The 6000-nt window shown below is 43.8% G+C and overlaps 1 long non-coding RNA gene across 3 annotated transcripts in view; it reads left to right on the top strand.

Moving 5' to 3' along the window:
* The first annotated feature begins 1316 nt into the window (after positions 1–1316).
* The window catches only part of LOC131404408 (uncharacterized), a 230658-nt gene continuing 225974 nt past the window's right edge, over positions 1317–6000 (top strand). For all 3 annotated transcript variants that reach the window (XR_009219791.1, XR_009219790.1, XR_009219789.1), the window contains exon 1: positions 1317–1434. This is a non-coding gene — a long non-coding RNA (uncharacterized LOC131404408). The remainder of the gene's footprint in view (positions 1435–6000) is intronic.

Below are 6000 nucleotides of genomic sequence, written 5' to 3'. Positions count from 1 at the left end.
ACTGTCCTCACTCTTTTTAATTCTTTTCTCTTTTACCTGGGTAATTTCTTCTAGTCTTTCTTCCAGCTCACAGATCCGTTCTTCTGTATCCTCTACTCTGCTTTTGAGTCCCTCTAATGAATTTTTCATTTCCAGTATTGTATTCTTCATTTCTGATTGGTTCTTTTTTATATCTTCCATTTCTTTGTTGATATTCTCACTGAGTTCATCCATTCTTCTCCCCAGATCAGTGAGCATCCTTAACACTCTTTGTTTGAACTCTCTGTCGGGTAGGTTGCTCATTTCTGTTTCACTTAGTTCCTTTTCTGGGGTTTTGTCCTGTTCCCTTACTTGGAATGTATTCTTTTGCCTCCTCATTTTGCCTCTTTCCCTGTGCTTGTGTCTACGTATTAGGTAGGTCAGCTACGTCTCCTGCTATTGGATAGGTGACCTTATGTAAGTGATGCCTTAGGAGGCTTCCAGTGTGCTTCCCTCAGTTCTCAATGTTCCAGGGGTGGCCCCTATGTGGGCTACGTGTGTCCTTCTATTGTGGCCTGTTAGCTCTCCCTATAGGCGCCCAGGGAGGCTGAGTTATGCTCCTGGCCAGCTGTTGTAATGCTCAGCTGCTTGTAGTTATTGTGGGCCCTTCAGTCTCTATCAGGTGTGGGGCACCCCAGCACAGCTGGCTGTAAGTTCTAATACCACATTTGTGTTGCAGTATTTCTTTTAACTGAGTAGGCCCCCAGCGTGGCAGGTTGTTAGGCTCAGGGCCTTACAATTGCTGCAAGCCTCTAGCCTATTATGTTTCTTGTCAGCTCTCTGAGGATTGCAGCTGGGTGGGGCTGGCCTCAGGCACAGGAGCACCCAATTGTTTCACGCTTTGGAAGGTGGGGCAAACCTCCTATGTGGGTCTTTGAGAAGCACAAGTCTTCTGCAGCTGACAAGCCCTGTTGCCCACAGGTCCACACACACAGTCAACACAGTCCTGCCCCGTGTGAGCGCCCCGACCTCCCCAAGCAGACCCAGTCTCTCCATGGCGGGAGCCCCACACACTCCGCCACTGCCCCACACTCTCCACCCTCTCCTTGTGCATACCCTGCCCCGCTCAAGTCGGCTCAGTTGCCAGGCTGCAGAGAATCCAGTCACCAATCTATGTAGGCCCACATGTTGCCTGAGGGCTTGTTGTTGGGTGGGGCCAGTCTCTAGGGTGGGCTGCCTGCCCTGGCTGAGCTGGATTAAATCGGTGCTCTAGCGGGTGGAGCAGACCCTGGGCTAGCTGGCCTCAGGGAGAACTCCAATGGGGGTGGAGCAGACCCTGGGCTAGCTGGCCTCAGGGAGAACTCCAATGGCGTTTGTGTCAGCACGCCCACACCGGGCCACAACAATGGCTGCCGCCAATGTCCCAGTCCCTGGAGAGGTCTCACCCCTCACCGAGATGTACTCAGGGCCTATTAGGTGAGTCTCTTGTCACCAAAGCACTGTGTACCTTTCTTTCTGGTGATTTTAGGATGCTTTCTGGAACGGGTGAGTTTGTGCGTGGGCCCTTTAAGAGCCAGTTTTAGTTTCTTTGTGAACCGGGTTTTCTGGGGGTCTCCCCAGTGTTTTAGTAGCAGGCACAGTCAGATATTATGCCGCTGGTCTCGATTGTGCTGGGTCCACAAAATGCCCACAGCGGGGGCGCTCCCCGGCTCAGGGCCCCGAGCCTCCAGGGAGGCTGCGTACCTGTGAGCTGCTCCTGGCTGCCGTGAAGCTGGCGGCTTGTGAAGGCGGCGAAGGCGGCATTTTTCCTCTCCGGAAGGGAGTCTCTGCCTCTTCTACCCCAGTTAGGATTGTCCGTTGTTGCAGGAGTTCCTCTTATCCAGTTTTCAGTTCTGTCTCAGGGGTAATTTTTCCACGAGTAGTTGTAAATTGGCTGTGTCCACGGGAGGAGGTGAGTTCAGAGTCTGCCTACGCCGCCATCTTGACTCCTCCACCTCTTATAAATTTTTAATCCACCAAGTGGCATGTATTATCCTGAGCTATTGTCCTGGGTCAGGCTACATCTCATACCTGCTCATTCTCCATTTGAGAAAGAAGCTGCTGTGGTGCAGAGGTCAGAGCCACTCCTCCCCCCTACTCCCGACCCCACCAAATACTAAAATGGTGAATTTTAATGAAGGGGTAAAATTATAGGAGTTCATTCTTAGCCACATCCTCTTCCACCGTGAGCTTCACTGAGGCAACATGGATTTTTCTTTCCCCTCAGATGAACACTGAACTCAAAAGGTATTTTAAACTGAAAGAAAGAAACAACTCAGTAAAGAAAGAAAGAAAAATATGTATATAAATGAAAATATAGTATATTTAAAAACAGAATATATTATATTACAACAGCAAGACCCATGACATTGGCTAACTCTAAGGTATGAAATATTGAAAGCATTATTAATAATTATTTATCGATTATTAATTTTAAGTTATTAATTTATCTATTAAATTTAAGCATAATCTTAATAAAATACATCATATTTTTGTAATTAAGTACTTCTGCACAAATAAATCTTTGCTAATTAAATCCAATTTAAATCCAAATATTTACAGTATAAATTCTCAAAGTTACTAAAGAGATATATAATATCAAATTATTAATTTTCTCCTGCCTACTTATTTATGGCCAGAAGTAGGCGATCAAAACATCTTAGGAAATGTTGTAGGTGAGTATGAATATATCTTTCAACCAAAAAGTGAAAGTAAGGATATAAGGTTCTGGGATTGTTTTCAGCTAGGATCATTTATGTATTTCAGGTATGAAGTTTATGTATTTCAGGTGACTTTGTGTATTTTAGGAAGAGTTTGTGTATTTCAGGGAGAGTTTCTGTATTTCAGGCTTAGCCAACTGGACGTGTGTCTGCACTTAATTCTACAGTAAAATAAGACCCTCTAAATAGTTGAGTGGCTAAAATTCTCTTAACCTCTGTCATATACCAAATTCTCGATTGTGATTTAGTGACTTAGGGTATGGTGTAGTGCTACTATATTTAGTTACTCAGACTTTTATTATCAAATATTTGGGATATTTTCAGTGTGGAGAAGGGTTTCTCTGGGAACACTACTGAAGTAGGAGCCAGGTTGAGTATTTCCTGCCTGAAATGTCTTGTTGAGTGATCCTGCCCCTGAAGTTCATTCTGTGAGCTCTGACAATGGCAACCATTAGAAAAACATGCTTTTGTTATAGCGTAGTTTTCTTAAAAAGAACATTGTCATAATAATAGCAGTTGGCAATAAAACTCAATATGCAGCAAAATATTTTAAAATTGCACTGACTAAAGTTCAGTAGGCATGATGGGTTATGGCATTCTTCTCTGAGAGAGAAGGTCAGCATTTCAGTCATGCCAGAAACTAAGACCTACTGAAGTGTTAGGTCATGGGAACGGCCTGATCCACGGTAGGAAGGGGAACCCCCTGCTGGCCAAGAGGACCTTTGATGTTTTGCCCTCGCAGGCTCTGCCTCACCTCTATTTCTGCTCATAGACTGAATAACCTCCTAACTAACCTAATTGGTGGTCCAGCACACACTCCTCCTGCTGTTTAGCCCTGATCTGAATGAAAAATGGCTGGATAATTAAGCTCTTTCTTAGCTGCCTCTAGCCTGGCTGGCTGACCCTGCAGAGCCCCTTTGCCATCATCCCCTTAGTTCATTGGGGCGGATTTGTAGCATCCTTACATTGAGGTCTCCTCATCGGGTGCGTTCATTAGCCCCTGCCTGGTGCCAAGCAAACAGTTCTCTTAACACCAGACATGCCCACATTATTGAAGTGCCATAAATTACATCCCATAGCAGCCTTACACTTGACTGCCTCCTCCCCTTACCTTGTTCACCCCCTTTGACCCCGTTTGAAGAGCAGTTCTTTAGCTACACTCTTAACGAGGTTATTTACTCTGCATGCCTAATGAGATTGTACCTTATGTAATAAGTTCTCAGCTTTGAGATATGCCCTGGAGGGCAGACTTTTCAGCTGCTAAAAAGAATTAACCTTTTAGCTGAAGATGGCCCTTATTGCTAGATGTACTTTCCTAGCCTGTTTGTGGCCATTTAAGAATGTCACAGTAATAAATGGAGATTTTTACATCTACATATAGATCAGTTTCGCAAGTCAGAGTAACCAAGGGTGAGTAACAATCTATGCCAGCTGTGTAGTTAAGGATGCCAACTTATTTTTAAAATGACTCTGTACAGTCAACTAGATTATTTCTGAAAGTGGGAGGACAATGATAATCAAAATGCGCTGGTAATTTCAAACCTCATTTGGATGAGTTGTTCAACCCACTCTCTGCCTGCTAGGGGGAAGAAGAAGCAAATGGGTCAGAGAGTGGACACACTAGATTCTCAGGATGTTGAGATTTTTGGGTGTGAGAGAAAATTGTTCTTCGTTTTATAAATATTTACTGAGTTGTTTAGACTGATTTCATAAGTATATCTAGGGCCCAGCACAAGGTAGTGTTCGCCAAATTCTAATTCCCCTCACCCTTAATGGTTCCTGCCTTATTCATATGTGTATGTTGGATGCATTTATTCATATTGATAGCACCTGCATCCCGAATACTCAGTGCTGCCAGACTTCTCTCTCTCTCTCAAACACACACACACACACACACACACACACACAATCCACTTCAGATACTATGCACAAAGGAGATGCTCTTACAACCTTACACACCACCCTTCTGTTCTCTTCTTTTCTTCCCCTTTGTCCTAATGTATTTTCACTTTGTTATTTCTCCTTCTTCCCTGCTTGTCATGGAGTAGAGCACTTGGTCCCAAAGAATGGCATTGAGAAAGGAGGACGAGAGATGGCAGCAAGAAGTAGCATAAAGGCCTTAAAACTTGGCACAGCTGAAGAATTTTTACATCAAAAGGTACCTCTTGAACATGGATCAAGTGGCAGTTGTACTTTGGATGGCACTTGAGGATACAGTCATGATTGCAGGGTGAAGAGAGAGTAGAAAAATTTAACAGAGCCGATTCAGAATTATCTCAAACACAAAATATGAAAAGAGAGTGACTTCACAAAAATACTGCATGAAAAATACTGAGCACGAACCTCTAGTATGCTGCTATGGAGCCCTCACTTAAAATGGAAAAAGACACAGACCCTTGAGCCCTCTAGGCTTTTGCCTGTTTCTCTACAGTGAAGCCGGGTTATAGAATTGAAGGTTTGCTGAGAAGAGGGGAGGCCAGGCCGGGTGGAAGGAAGAAATGACCTCAGCTCAGTGCTGCTGTAGGGAAGGAACTGTATTGGGGCTGCCTGAAGGTTCCTTGGGATTCGTCTGAAATTCTCCTACTTATTCTCTTAAATAAGAGGGTTCCCATGCTAAAATAAAACAATCATGGTTTCCCTAATTTCTATTGAAAGATAAGTTAATGAATAGAAATTTAAGTTGTCAAATCTTTGGCTTTTGCTGCTGCTTATCTATAGTAGAATCTGGAACAAGATGGTGTATAATTTAAACCCAAATGACAGCATTTTAATTTCAACAGATTGCCATTGGGCAGTGCTCTGAGAGACCTCCCTGCCGTCATGAGTCCTGCCATTTTGGAAAGCAAGATGTAGTCACAAAAGCACAAATTTTGGAGTTAGAGTCTTGGCTTCATACTTAGGCTCTTCCACTTCCTAGCTTGTGCATCTTCAGGAAGCCCCTCCACCTCTCCCGTTTTCACTGAGATGCTGCAAACTGGGTGCTAACAACCAAAGCATAGGGTTGTTTTGATGATTAATTGCAATTATGCATGTTTAAAGTGCCCAGCCCTTACCGTGGGGTGTGATGCATATGCGTGCACAATGTGCTTTTCCGCTTTCTTTCTTTACTTTTGCTGAACAAGTAGAAAAACCACAAGTAGAGGAAACACAGTTTTTTAAAGCAATATGATTTCTCGTAAAGTAACCTAGATCAATCTTTTCAAACTTTCATGAAATCTTACCTGAAAGCTCTCTATAAGACAGATAAAATGGAGCTTGCATAGGCGCCTGGCACTTTCACTCT

The sequence above is a fragment of the Diceros bicornis genome, chromosome 1 (assembly GCF_020826845.1).
Source record: "Diceros bicornis minor isolate mBicDic1 chromosome 1, mDicBic1.mat.cur, whole genome shotgun sequence".
Classification (NCBI taxonomy): domain Eukaryota; kingdom Metazoa; phylum Chordata; class Mammalia; order Perissodactyla; family Rhinocerotidae; genus Diceros; species Diceros bicornis.
Note: the sequence above shows the minus strand (reverse complement) of the source record. Positions and strands in the feature narration are given on the sequence as shown.